Genomic DNA, 15,312 nt, shown 5'->3' on the forward strand with positions numbered 1-15,312 from the left:
TTGCATGCAGCTCAGAGATAACCAGTGTTGTTAAATATTTATTGGGTTTCTCTTGGGTTGCTGATTGTGTATTTGTTTTGAAGACAGACACGACCTGAAGAGACAAAGTAGATGGTTGTCAGTAGGACTGTACATAAAATTCTCACATTCACTGCAGTCAGTCACCCTTGGACATAGCTTATTAGTTCTTTTCACCACATATTCTTTTTATCTGTGAACCATCGTGCATGCCTTTCCCTCTCTGTCTTTGGAAATCCCCATCCTTATTCACATGCTTTTTGCTTCTTTCAGTGAAGTCTTAATCATCTTAAGTACTTAGTGCTGACTTAGGTCTCTGGAGTTGGTTATGTGCCTTTACCAACTTTGGGTCACTGTCGCTGAGGTTTATTTCTGTTGCCACGGTTGATGGTAAGTTCATTGAAAAAGGAAGAGTAAATATCCTCATTCATCTTTGCAACTCCTTTATGTAGCTGGTATCTAAATACTCCTAGTGAGTGCTTACTACACATCTTTGACTAAATAATAGGGGAAATAAAGAGTGAGAATATTGCTAAGGATTGTTTTTTTTTCCCCTCCCCAAAATGCCAAATGCAGCTTTTTCAGTCTTTGCTTTTGAAAATTTGCTGGTACTCTTTCTCAAAGGAAAGATGAGATCAAAAGTGACAGAATGAATAGTACGTTAGTAGGTCATTTAATATAATAGCACCGTCTCATATTTCTGAATAGATTTTTCTAAGCCAGAAGAGCAGAATTCAGTTCCACCATCCGTGGATGTGCCTTGTAATCTCTTCATTCTTCTGGTTGTTATTATACATCAACCAGATGAGGAAGCTGAGTCAGAGGGTAAAGGGGGATTTGCTCAGATGGAACTGGAGCTGAGCACAGGATCTGGGTCTTATAATTCTGAATCCATGACTCCAACCATGATTATTGTTTATTTAGGGTCATGTCGTCTTGAGCAGTAAATTCCCTGTGCTATCACTGGACAGGAGGGCATGTACAGAACCCCATCTGAACAATGGCTGCTCCGAAAGCTATAAAGATCCGTTTCTCCTGAAGTTGTGAGAACCAGCTGCTGAAGACATTTCACTGATCAAATTGAGGGAGTATGCCAACATAACAGCAAAGGTTTAGAGGGTCTTTAGTATCTTATGTGAGTCCTTCCTAAAATTTATTGAGAACACTTCCCCATCATGCCCCCAAACAACCCTACCTCTTTAGTTCATTTTCACATCATTAGACAACTTTAGTATTTATATTTAATATTTGCCTTCACCTTTAGGACCTACTGACTTGGTAACTTGACCTTGATTCTTCCTTCTGATCCCTTTAAGTTTGCTGTTTGTATTTGCTGGCTTTGGCATGTGTACTTTGACTTTTCTTGCTTTTCAGGCCCAGAGCACCTTCTCTTGCCTTAGTAGGAGTTCCCTGTCTCATTCTTTATATCCCTCTGTATCTGAATTCCAGTGATCCCAGTTTGCTAGTGGCTTTTTCCCACATAAGTAAGGCAGCAGAGGGATTTGGGCAGTTTTTAGGTGAATGCCTAATCTCTGCTTTAGAAGGATACTAAAGCATTTAATGAGCATAATTCTAGGAAAGACAGATTTGAGCTTATGTCGTTCTTAAAAAGTGTGATAAATCGACAAATGTTATTTCTAAACCAGCTTAAATTAATTTGTGATTGATTGAAAGAAGGAGTGGTCTAGGAAGGCAAAGGAACTCTTAGTTTTATGATTGATATTTAATTAATTGGAAATTCTGCATCCAATTAAGGAATAGGCATGCCTTACACATCACCACAAGCTTTAGAAGTGACTAAATTCTCTGCCTGTCCTTTATGAACAGGAAGCTGTTAATAATGAATCTCTTTTGAAGTGGCACTCATTTACTTCCCCCAATAACTGAGGTTATCTCCAGATGACTCAAAGTGTTATGTATAGGTTCTTTATGGAAGGGATTAAGAAATGTTGGATGGGAAAATTATAGCGAAAATGTACTGTGTTGAAAAGGGCTATTCCTTTACTTTTATTGATATTACTCTGTGAAGTACAGAGATTGTTCATAGCACACCTTCATAGGAGATAAGAGTCTCTAGCCAGCCCATATACACACTCTCATCTGTTTGTCATCAGATAGCTTTGTGTAGTATAGCTTTGTGTAGTGTAGCTATGTGGATAACTTAAAAGGAAGTTTATTGATATGACAAATGGTGCTCCTCTATTCTAAAAGAGTTCTAAAAACTAAGCTGATTCCATTTTATTATTTATTGAAGATGATTTAGCAAATCCCTATTGATATTTTGGGAAAGTGCTTAATGAAACAGCATGAAAACTTAGTTGTTTATATTAATTAGGCTCTTGTCATTCATATTGCATTTTTGAAGGAGTTGAACTCAGGTTTTACAAGTGGTCTTTGAGATTCTGGTGTGATTTTGAGGTCATTGCTGGCCGGTGGACATGTGTTGCTTGTTGGCTTCCCTGCTATAGTCTTTTGGGAAGATAAGACAAGGTAAATGAAGAATTATGTTGTCTGAAAACACTGAAACTAGAAATGCCAAGTGGATAGTGTTGGAGGACCTGTTAAATAATTTTTTCTTCACTGAGAATGTAATTAAGAGAGGTTGGGGCTCACTGCCACTAATTTTGGATCCTCTACTCTGAGCAGACTTAAATAAGGTAGAAAAGCTTATTGTAGGATCTTATGGACATTTCTGTATTATGTTCAGAGTTTTATCAAAATCTTTTGAGCACTGATGTATCCATGGGAAATGAGACCATTTTTTCTTTAGAAGGAACCAGCACCTATATAATGTTTCCTTGATTTCTGCATTCCCCCCTTCCCTTTTGAAATGGGGTTATATATATATATAAAAATAAAGATTTTATTTATTTATTTATTTATTTGACAGAGAGATAGAGCAGGAACACAAGCAGGGGGAGTGGCAGGCAGAGGGAGAGGGAGAAACGCTTCCCGCTGAGCAGGGAGCCTGATGAGGGGCTCGATCCCAGGACCCTGGGATCATGACCTGAGCCAAAGGCAGATGCTTAACCAACTTTGCCACCCAGGTGTCCCGAAATGGGATTATATTTTGCGTCACATTTTCTCATTATTGCTATCCAGGAAAGATGGATAGAATTTTGGCAGTGGGGGGATGAAGTCAGACTTTCTAAAGATTCTTTAAGGCTTGGTGTCTTTATATTCTGATGCATTTTGAAAGAGAGTGTGCAGGAGGAAGGATGTCTTCTTTGCTCGTGGAGGCATCTAATGGCAGCATTAGTATGGTGGTTATGACACTAATTTTGGAACAATAAATTTAGCTACTTTGTATAGAAAGTAGTTGCACTTGAGCAAGCCTGTAGAGTTTATTTTGGGAATCCTGAAGATTTCCTAATGTTGATGAAAATTAGGTCTGACTTTAGAAACCTCAGGGTATAAATTGTGCTGATAATTGTTCTGAGTTGAACCTGGAGAAACTGCTGACGTGTTCACTCTTAAGCAGAGTGATTCATCATATAAACCTTTTCATGGACAGCTCTGGCAGAGCAAAGAGAAGTGAAGTAGGGAGTAAACAAATGAAAGGAAAATGGAGATGAGAGTTGTGACATGCATTAGGAATTTTGAGGTCTTTTAGGAAGAGGTTGCTGGGTAGTCCTATTCTTTGCCATCTTAATTAATGGTTAAGTTCCTATTTACAGAAAGCATCTTAACTTTCCATGCTACCTACATGAAGCCCCTCCCCACTGTCCCCATTCTTCTGTACCCATGGGATTATCTTTAGATATGTGTGGCTGCTCAGTCTGCTAGCTTTCAGAACCATGGCCACTCCTGTTACATGGTTCAGAATTGGCTGTTAGAGGCCCTAGGCAGCAATAAAGGCAGTGCTGGAGGGCTTTGTTTGTTTTGGACATTGGTCAGAAAGATAATCGAGATTCTGCAGTTTCAACTATTGTAAGGAAGTGTTTGGCACTAATTTGACATGCCTATCCTCAAGTTAGCAATTAAAGATACCTTAATTGGTTTATTTTTCTTATAATAATGACATTAATGTTAATTTTAGAAAATTTGTCAATTTCTATAATTCCATCATTTAGGGATAATAATTGTTAACATTTGGCATGTCCTTCTGGTGTTTTTTCTGTATGTACTATGTAAATCAGTAAGCCTTTGGGTTGAGAGTGCTAGAAGCCCAATTATAACTGGATTAAATAGGCAAGAATGTATTGGTTGACTGAAGGAAAGTCTGGGTATAGCCAGCTCTTTGGGGAAAGTGATTTGATCTGAACAAAAGATTAGAAAAAAGCTAAAGGCAAGAACCAGAAGTTAATTCTTATTCAGATACGTAAGGCATTAGGTAACTTGTAAGTTTAATACCCTGGTAGTTAAATGTGAGTAGATGGACATAGTCCTAGGAATTCCTCTTCCTTGCTTGAGTCCTTACTTTTCTTCTGGAAATTTCCTTATATCTGGTGGGAGTCAAAAGACATAATTTAGGACTTAAGCAGGGATTGAATAACACTTTGAACTCTGTACTGACTTACCAAATCCACATTGTCTGTCTGTCATGGTATTTCATCCAGATTTCTTGATCACCTGCCCCCCCCCCCCCCTTTTTTTTTTTACCACTGTGTTGATTTGGCATCTCAGGGATTGAGTCCTTGGGAACTTTGGGAGCTTTGGGAGCTGAATTCCTTGGCAGGGTATTGACATTCCCACACTGTGCCCTGGTGACTGTCTATAATGTAGTACCTTCCCAGGTGCTTTTGCAGACAGAGGTCATCAACAGTGGGGCTGGAGCCGCAAGGATGAATATGTGTGAAATATCCCTTGGAGACCCAACAAACACTTAGCAGTTGGATTTATTAGTGGGCATGCAAGTCTTGTGATATGTAACTGGAGAAGAGTCAGGGAAATTGGTTATTACTGTTTCTCTGAGCCCATCTTCCCCGCAAAGACTCATGAATACCATGCACACCTGGGTTAAATGAAATAGGGAAAATGATAGTAAAGTCAAGTCCAGAAAAAAAGTCAAGAAGTTGAGTTTCACCATCAGGTAGTTTAGTTATTGTATTAATCCGCGAGGGCTGCCGTAACAAAATACCATATCCTGGGTGGCTTAAACAATAGGAATTTATTTCTCACAATTCTGGAGGCTGAGAAGTCCAAGATCAAGGTGCCAGGTGATTTGGTTCCCTGATGAGTGCCCTGGCTTGCAGGTGGAAGCCCTCTCATTGTGTCTTCACATGGTGGAGAGAAAGAGGAAGCAAGGTCTCTGGTGTCTTCTTATAAGGGCACTAATCCCATCATGTGGGCCCCACCCTCATGACCTCATCTAAACCTAATTACCTCCCAAAGCCCCATCTCCAGATGCTATCACAATGGGGGTTAGGATTTTGGTATATAAATTTTGGGGTACACAGTTCAGTCCATAACAGTGACCTGGTTTTAGGTCACTATTGAGGATGCTAGAACCCAAAATGACAATTGGGATTTTATGTCTTTCTGGTAGAGATTCTTGAAATATTGAAATAATATTGATAATATAATTAATATAATTGGAATAATTAATAAAAGACTTGGCAGACCAAAGTCTGGAATTTCATAGATAAAATAAATTTATTTGACTGCTAAGACCATCACTGAGACTACTTCTTTGGAAATGGCTTCACACCATTTAAAAAACACATATTAACACTGACAGGGAGCTTGTTTTAATTTTTTCAACCCACTATGTTGGCAGAAATTATAAAGGAGCAAGACAGAATAAGTTGGGGAATGTAAGGGCTACCACCTTTTTGTTCTAAAGAATTTTGAATATCTTATAGATACTACTCGGATCCTGATAACATTTTTGTAATGTAAACTCTAGGTAAATTATTTTTCTGATTATTTTGAAGAAGAAAGGCTAAGGACACAGATATTTTCCAAAAATGTCTCAGCAAACTCTGGTTCTTCTCACCTTTTGCTAGCTGAAATTGAACTTACTCTGCTTCTAAGTAAGATAGTTTGGTAGTATTCTGAAATCCAGGCTCCTAGCACTGTTGACTTTCTATAGCTGAATAATAATGTCATGGCATATTAAGGAAAATTGTGATAATTGACAGCTTTTCATGTGTGGGGGCTTATTAATACATGGATACCTAAGTATTTAAAAAATTATCCATCTTAATGAATGCTATTTGGCTGTTTCAATTTCTTAGCTAATTGAACAGAAAAAGTAACCATCTAATTTACCTGTTTAGAGCTTGCCAGCATGTAAGTCAATAGTCATTTTCTGGATTTATTGAGGTAGAAGTAGGTTGAGGCATGGGTAAAGTCTAGATGCGTTGTATAGATCACTCCAAGAAAACCTGGATTCTATAAAAACAGGTTCTTTGATGCATTTAATTTGAAGAGGATAATTTGTGGATGACTACTACGAGTTACTTCTACTCTAGCCCATTAAAATAGAATCACAGACATGTATATATCAGGACTCTTTTGGTTGCAAGTGACAAAAAAAATTGTCTTAGATTAAGGTAAAAGGGAATTGTCATATATGATTGAGAAGTATCTGACTTCAGGCATGGCTGGATCTAGGTGCTCAAATAATGGCATCAGGAACCTGTCTCTGCCTTGGTTCTGAGTTCTTCCATGTTTACTTTACTCTCACACACTCTTCCCTTTTAGTTGCAAGATGCCATCTGCACTCAAAGTTTTTATTACCTTCTTAGCACCTTAGCATAAAGTGAAAATTTATTTTCTGGAAGTTCCAACAAAAGACTGACACTTATTTACTCTGATTGGCCTGGATTAGGTAAAGTGTCCTCTCAAAAATTAATTGTTGTGGCCAAGATTTGTGATATTCTCATTCTCCAGACCTGGGTCATAGGGAATGATTCATTCTCATTGAACTTCTAAGTATAAAAATGGTTCTGCAAAGGAAAGTGGGATGCTGTTACCAGAAAAGAGAACAGGGGTGTTGAGTAGGCAAGAGTAACAGCCACTACAATGCATGTGTATGTTTTAAAGATTTATATATATGTAACTTTATTTGGTGATTTCTCATTTCTTACAGTTATGAATGTGAAATTGAAGTTTGATGATTTTATATATACATTTAAGTATTTTTTAGAGTACTACAGTGGTCTAATAATTAGATAAATTGTGGAAGTTTTAGCAACTGTAGTGTTGATTTACAGACATTTAACTCAGCATGGAGAGAAATGAATACTTAAAATGTAAACCAGTTGGTGATAGCACATTGATAAAGAAATATTTATTTATTTATTTATTTTTAAAAATTTATTTATTTGAGAGAGGTGGGGAGGGGCAGAGGAAGAGGGAGAGAGAGACTGTCAAACAGACTCCCTGCTGAGAACAGAGCCCAATGGGCGACTTGATCCCCCAGCTCTGAGATCATGACCTGAGCTGAAATCAAGAGTTGGACACTTAACTGACTTAGCCACCCAGGTGCCCTAGTTATTTCTTTTTATACTTTGGTTTGAGAGCTAAGACTTTACCAGATGGTGAATTTTGCCAAGGAGAAAACACAAAATCTGTAAGTATTCGTTTAACCCACAGAAGGGAATTTGCATGTAAACTTGTCATGCTCAGTATGAATTGTTCATTATGATCATTATTTCTATTAAAAAATTTTTTTTTTGGTAGCCTGTAGGGTGGCCACAGTGGGATGTTTTCCAGACCAAAAACAAAAGGCACATTCACAAATTGCCTTTTGGTGGATAATGAACCAAATGTTCAGTTAATTTACTTTAGGACTATTTCATATGCTATTATGATTTCTGCCTCTCCTGAAATCCAGTACATTTACTGTCTGCATCGTTCATATGGCTCTTTTTTTTTTTTTTTTTTTAATGAGATCATCTTTTGGAGAGTGGTGGCTAAAAAATGGGCTTGGAAATAACACAAGTAGGTTTGAGGTTATATCACTTACTAGTTGTGTGATCTTGGGGAAGTCCCTTAGTCTCTTAAATACTCAGTTTCCCTGTCTGTAATATGAGTAATACAAGAGATTGATAACAGTAGATATTTCATATTTTTGTGTAAAACAAATAATATAGTAAGTGAAGGGCACTGAACACAGTGCCTGGTACAGTGTAACCGCTCAAAAACATTAGTAATTGCATATTCCGTTTTTATTGATAGAATTTTTCCCATTGTCCCTTGAGGACAAGGACCTTATCTTAAAAATATTTTGTGTACTTTCAACAAGTAACATAGTGATTCACACACTAAAAACTAATAAATATTAATTAAGTAATCAAAATGAGAACGTAGAACTATACTTCAAGCATTGCTAAGCCTCTGGGAAGCAGACGAAAGAAGCAAAGAAAGATTTTTTGTGAGAAACTGGGGCAGAATATATATTATGTATTTTTCCATTCATTTTCTTACTCATTCTTTTATCCATTCTTTTTTTGTGTAACTTCACTGTGCACAAGGTAGGCACCAAGAATAGTTTAGGTAAGTGAAGAACCAGGTGGTTGGCTTAGTAAAGATGTAAAGACAAAGTACAGCAATGGAAAGGAAACCCACAAAGTAGTGGATATTAAATGTCTCTTTTTTTTTCTATTTTTTTTAAGATTTTATTTATTTATTTTTAAATTTTATTTTATTAGGATATTAAATGTCTTAATAGAAGTGCAGATTAAATGTTGTGGTCCCTCAGGGTAGGAAGAGATTGCATCTAACAGAGGAAAATAGCTTACTTGAAGTGTACATTCTTTTACTTGTGGCTTACTCAATAGGAAATGGTGACTGTATTTTGGTCACTGTGCAGCTAATCCAAAGATGGATTTTTTTTTTAAGATTTTATTTATTTGACAGAGAGAGACACAGCGAGAGAGGGAACACAAGCAGAGGGAGTGGGAGAGGGAGAAGCAGGGTTCCCGCCGAGCAGGGAGCCCCATGTGGGGCTCGATCCCAGGACCCTGAGATCATGACCTGAGCTGAAGGCAGACGCTTAACGACTGAGCCACCCAGGCACCCCCAAAGATGGATTAAGGGGAAGGATGGAATAAGGACAGTTTGCAAACTTAGATATTTTCCATTTCAGAGCTCTTAATGTAAGCTTCCTTTTGCCCGTGGTTATGTTTTTGTGTACTTGAAGATGTCCAAGGTTTATTCATCCGCATCTAATTCATTCATTTAATATTTCAAGGGACGATTAAGTGCATAGTACTGTTGGTCTTTAAGGAAATACATAGACAGACCCTGTCCTCCAGGAGCTTGGTGATTAGTTGGAGAGAGGTCACATCACCAACATTTCTGTGAATGGTTATTACAGGTTATTGGAAAAGATAGAATTTTCAGCTGGGCCTTGGAAATTGAGTCAGAGTTAGAAAGGAGAGAAAAGACTATATCAGATAGGAAAGATGAAAAAAGATCTGAAAATGAGCAAGTCTGTTCTCTAATTCCTTCCTTCCTTCCTTCCTTCCTTCCTTCCTTCCTTCCTTCCTTCCTTCCTTCCTTCCTTCCTTCCTCCCTCCCTCCCTCCCTCCCTCCCTCCCTCCCTCCCTCCCTCCCTTCTTCCTCCCTTCCATTAATTGTTTCTTTATTGATTGACATTTGGCTGCTTCCAAGTTTAAAAATAATGGTGCCACAGATACTCTTGGGTCCATCTCTTTGTTCCAGATTAATTTCTAGAAGTGGAAGATCTGGGTCCAAACCCAGAATATTTTGATTTTTAATTGATATTGCTAACTTACACTTTAAAAAGGTTGTATCAACTAACAAGGCAGAAAATGCTATTTCTTTGGATACCTAACAATTCAAATCTTTGCTAACATGATGGGTAAAACATGTTTTAATTTTAATTTTTAAGTTTGTGAAGTTTACTTTCTAACTTACTAATTTTGGTTTCTGGCATTATCCATTTTCAATTCATTACCTCTTTGAATTTTTAATTTTAGCCATATGCTTGTTATTAGATTACTCTTTTGTAAAGAGCAGCCTATTTTTCTATCATTTACCGTCCCATGGGATCTCACCAAAGATCAGAAACTGAGTTTTTAGAGGTCTCAGACCTTCTCTTTTAACCTTCAAAAGGATAGTCTCCTGCCTGCTTCTTTACTATCCACATGGAATGTACTAGAGTTCTCAACTTACTGATTTCCTATCTGAGTGAACAGAACTTTTTTTTTTTTTTCAGAAGTGTGATATGCATAGAGTAATTCATAGTCCCCATTTTGATCAAATTTTCTTTTAATATCTGAGTTCTAGCTCTCCTGTGTATAATTTATTTCTGATCTTTGGACAAATCTATCTAGCTCCTATCTCTCTATAAGCCTTGGTTTCAACTCATGATACCAGAGGATTCTCCCACTTTGGTGTTTTGGTAGATATGTAGGTGACAGGTAGACAGGCAGGTGATTGTCCTTGGTTGGCATTCAGATAGTGATAGCAAGAAATGTTTCACAAATGATATCTGGTATAATCTAGGTAAGATGAATCTTAATTATAGTCTAGTTAAGATTAAGATTAATTAATAAACACATTGCTTAGAAATAGTTATGCTTTGATCTAAAGTCAACAAAAGTCTTTTTTTCTAACATTAAAATATATAATTGGAGGGCAAGGGGAACAACTTGAAATAAATCAGAAAACACCTTCACATGAATCATTCTTTTTATATACTTCAAATTTCTACTTAATGCCTTTTTCCTCCTGGACACCAGAAAGAACACTTGGGTATTCTGGAAGAAGCTTGTATTTCCCCAAATCAATTTCTGTAAAAAATGTGTTACTTTCAAAGAGTTTGAGATGGCTTGGCTTGTTCGTGGCTTCCTTATAAACAGAACTGCCTCCCACTATCCAAACCATGTCCACTTTCTTTGTTAATTCTGGTTGTTTAATAAGTTTTAAGGCATCATGCAGACTTTTGGCTAGAAAATGAGTGCCTTGTGGAGGTTCCTTGATTCTCTACTGAGAACTAAGTTAATTCTGTCCTCTAAAGGTCAGTTCTTCTAGGGAAGAGAGAGTCATGTCCTCCTACCCATAATCACAAAATTCTATTTACAAAATTCTAATTACAAAATTCTGTTCTGGTCATTCTTGGGAAATACCTGAATTCATTCCTGGATGGGGGCCAGGGTAGGTTTCTGTTCTTGCCTATGCCCACGTTCTGGGACAGAGTTTAGCAGATGAACTGTGACAGCAGCAGTGAACACCTCTGAGCTTGCTTGTGACACTGGGGTTCCTGGCTGAGCTTGGTGCAAAATCGAGCAGGTATGTTCTTCTGTCACCAACATTTCTGGGTTGTTGTGGGAGACAGGTTGGATGCAGAGATTGGGGCCAAAGTGACATGACAGGCTCACTGAGAGTTGACTCTCTAGCCAGGTAGGTGTCATTGGAGAGGTGTCCTCTCACACACCATCTTTGATTGGTGGATAGTGACTGCTCTGAGGTCAAGTTTAGTCTCAGCAGGAATGGATGTGATGTATGCCATGGGTGCTGGTGGTGGGAGTGGGAATGGCAGCATTCCTGCCACATGTTTGCCTTCCTTCTTGTCAGCACTGGGGATTTGGGAGCACTGGGTCTATTGCAGACTATGACATTGTCACCCTGCAGGTGGATGCTGGTCATAGATAACCACACTTAGGTAGGGCCCTCCAGGAAATTCTACAGCTACTCCGGGGGGGAAAAACCCCCAAACCGCGCCCCCCCAAAACCCCCAAAACACATTCTAACCAGAGGGCAGAATTAAAGAAAAAAATCAAGGCAGATTAGAGGCATTAACTTGGCTTTGATCTACAGGCCTTCTGTTCTGACAAAGGTGATTGGATTAATTTGACAGTTTTTCTCTCTCCCTCATTTCCTGCTTCCCTGTCACCCTCTCTCATTTTTCTCCAGGTTCTCTCTTATGATGAAACTAGGTTATTTATTACTTAGAATCATAATCTATTCATCTGTAATGTAAGTTGATTTTCTGCTGTTTTCTCCCCCCAGGTATTAAAGTGAGACTAAAGAGGTTTCATTATTTTCCCCTGTTCTGTTATTGGCTGTTTCCCAGAAGGGTACACCTTTATATTCTCATTACCAAAGCTACTGAATTCACTGAAGTAACACATGCAGAACTTTTGGCTTTTTTCTTTCCTACCTTATGTATTTTCAACATACAAGGGCTCTCAGGGCCAATATCTGTGAGCACTTTCTTATTTAGAAGCTAGGCAGGTTTTGCTAGTAAGGGCTGGCAGTTTTTAAACTAATTTAAACCTTGTATTTTAGCTATGATAATTGATCATCATCACCCTATTTTTCATGTGAGGAACTTGAGACACAGAGAGGTTAATTAACCTGTCTCAGGTCACACAGCATATAAGTAGCAGAGTTTGGATTCACACCTAGGCAGTTGGGTTCCAGAGGTCTATATGCTTAATTTCAATGCAGTGCTGTGTCTTCTATTTAGCTCATTTCCCTTTTGATCAAAATTTACGGGGGAAAAAAATGAATTCCTGACATCCTTCATTAGGGAGACTCTCTGCATATCTTTGTGTTAAGAATGACATTAGAAATTGGGAAGGGTATTTGCTGGCTACAGAGGCTGCCCCTCCCACAGGTCTATATTTACAGTACAATTGCTGTGGCCTCTTACTTCTAATTCTGGGGAAGCTTAGTGGAGCAACTAAGGAAAGAAACTTACTAGAGTATCGAGCTAGTTTATGACACAGGATTTTGGAACTTTATTCCCAAGGGGTTGTTACACTGGTTACTCAGAAGCTGTATTTAATATGCATAAGACAACTTACACATGAGACCCAGAGAGTCAGAACCGGGGGTAATGTCGCAACCCTCTTCCATTCTATTATGTGGAAGCCACAGCTGCCTCTCTGCTAAGCAGAGTTGTGTTTTCCTAACTGGAGGCTGCTGGATCTCAGGGTAATGCTCCATGGATCAGAGCTGAGCAGAGATGTATACTGTGCTCTGCAGGAGAGTCTCTTTTCTAAGGAGGGGAAAGGTTTATTCATCTCTGTTAGAGGTGGGGACTAACTCATATCACATTTTTAGAAATGGACAAAAAATTGATTCTCTAAATGTAGACTTTTCCCTTCTAAAAGCTAGTTCTACCTCAGGGAGCGTTGATGTTGAATGTTGATGAAAAGTCCATCAAATCTGTGACTGTCAGTTTCGGAACCACTCGGATAAATAACCACATTTGAAGTAGTGTGAACACTCTGCTCCTGGAAATCATAGCCACATTCCAAATTCTGCCCGTTATTTCTTACCCTCCCATCATTTCCTTCATGACTTCCATGATTCTCTAAAGTAATGACACTTTCCACTTCTTGACTGGAAAGGCGTTGCAAGTGTTCTTACACAAAAGTTCTGGAACTTTAGGTTTTTTTCTCCCAGAGATGTTAAGAAATTTCAGTCATTTTTTTTCTAATTACAGAAATTAAACATCCTGTATCCTATATTAATATATATTCAATTATCTTATTTGAATGTTCTATAAACATGGAACAGTTTGCAGATATTTTTGTTGGTTTATGTACTAATTTATTCATTTAACCAATTAATTATTCACTAACCTAATAACTGGTTAATGTTTGTTGCCCCTCCTAGCATGTACACTTAATAAGAACAAGGATCTCGGTGTCAAGTTTTTTGCTTTATCTTCGGAGCCTGAAACAAAGCCTATTTAGGGCAAAGACAGTACTCAATAAATATTGCTGAATGAATGCATGGATGAATTGTGTACACTGTGGAGCTGATAGAAATGTGAAAGGAAGAACATAGAAGCCCTGGAAATAAACTGTATAACATTTAAAAGGTGTATATATAGGCAGTCTTTGCTTTGCATGGTAGGGCAAGGCCATAAATATGACTATTCAAGCTGAAATTGTATAAAACAATCCTAATAATCAATGGGAGAAGTTACTATTTTTCTTTGACCTTTAAAAAATATTTGCCATGTCATTAAAATCTCTCTTGCTGTTTGGTTATAAAGGTATAGGGAAATGAAAAAAATAATACAACTAGTATTTAGTACTAATTTTTAAACTAAACTCTAATTTAGAATGTCAGAAATACTGCGATTAGGGGCACCTGGGTGGCTCAGCCGTTAAGCGTCTGCCTTCGGCTCAGGTCATGATCCCAGGGTCCTGGGATTGAGCCCCACATCGGGCTCCCTGCTTGGTGGGAAGCCTGCTTCTCCCTCTCCCACTCCCCCTGCTTGTGTTCCCTCTCTTGCTATGTCTCTCTCTGTCAAACAAATAAATAAAATCTTTAAAAAAAAAAAAAAAAGAAATACTGCGATTAAAGTATTTTATTTCTTTGTAAAATCTTGTCAGGAGTGGGTTGAGTAATGCTTGCCTTCTTCCTGTTGTACAGCTTATGAAATGGAGCAAGCATCTTTTCTATGCCCCGATGAATTGCATACTCCTCTCTAACTTTGGATCAGCTTCCAACATTTTCTCCTTTGTGCTTTGCATGTCAAGAAATGTCTCTGAGAGTTCCTTTAATGTGAAATGCTTTTTTTTCTCCTCCTCCGCCTTCTTCCTTTTCTCCCTCCTCCTCTTCTTCTTCTTCTTCTTCTTTTTTTTTTTTTTGCCAGCGTCACTTCCTCTGGGACATCTTTGTCATTTTGGTCCAACTACTTTCCTTATTTATGTTGTTTGCCTTCACTGTGTACTATTTGACTGTTGTCTAGATTCTCTCGCATGGTGAATGGCAGCATTGTCAGCATCCCCATGAGCAGCTCTGTCTTTGATAACTCCATTTACATTCAACATGGATTTCATTTCCACCATATCACTTTTTGTTTCTGTACTCTACTTTCATCTCTCTTGGCCACTCTCCTCTTTTGATATGAAGGCAACACGGGTACACACTTTGCTGTCTGTACGTGAACGAGTAACAAATGCGCAGTGACCAATCACTGACAGACTTTGCAAGAAGCATTATGATCGGTCACTGATCATGATGCATGTGTGTTATTAACATAGTAATTTATGGACTGAAGAGCTAGCAGTGAAGTTTGTACTTCATGTAATTACTCACAGTTAATATACTATCCTAACTGAAATTTAAGCTGTATTACTGGGGGACTGGTGTTCTTTAACTAAATGGCAGTAACTGAAATTCACACACCTTGGAACCATGCATAGTGAGGGTTTCCCTCAATTCCAGACTTTATTTTGTGGATATATGTGTATTTTTTCTTTATTGGCGTGGGATCACTTTATTCATATGATTTTGCAATTTTATTTTTCATTTAGCATTTCATATATGTAAAAAAATGATAATCTCGACTTCATGTTTTATAACTACATGGTGATTTACTGAATAGTTGTAGTGTAATTTATTTAACCA

The 15,312-nt window shown here is 38.0% G+C and overlaps 1 protein-coding gene and 1 pseudogene across 3 annotated transcripts in view; one reads left to right on the plus strand and one right to left on the minus strand.

Moving 5' to 3' along the window:
• Nucleotides 1-15,312, plus strand: part of SLC4A4 (solute carrier family 4 member 4) — a 344,097-nt gene that overhangs the window by 118,825 nt on the left and 209,960 nt on the right. The gene's annotated exons all lie outside the window — the stretch shown is intronic.
• LOC116628676 lies at nucleotides 10,597-11,128 on the minus strand (annotated as a pseudogene).

The sequence above is a fragment of the Phoca vitulina genome, unplaced genomic scaffold (genome assembly GCF_004348235.1).
Source record: "Phoca vitulina isolate PV1807 unplaced genomic scaffold, GSC_HSeal_1.0 scaffold3, whole genome shotgun sequence".
Taxonomy (NCBI): domain Eukaryota; kingdom Metazoa; phylum Chordata; class Mammalia; order Carnivora; family Phocidae; genus Phoca; species Phoca vitulina.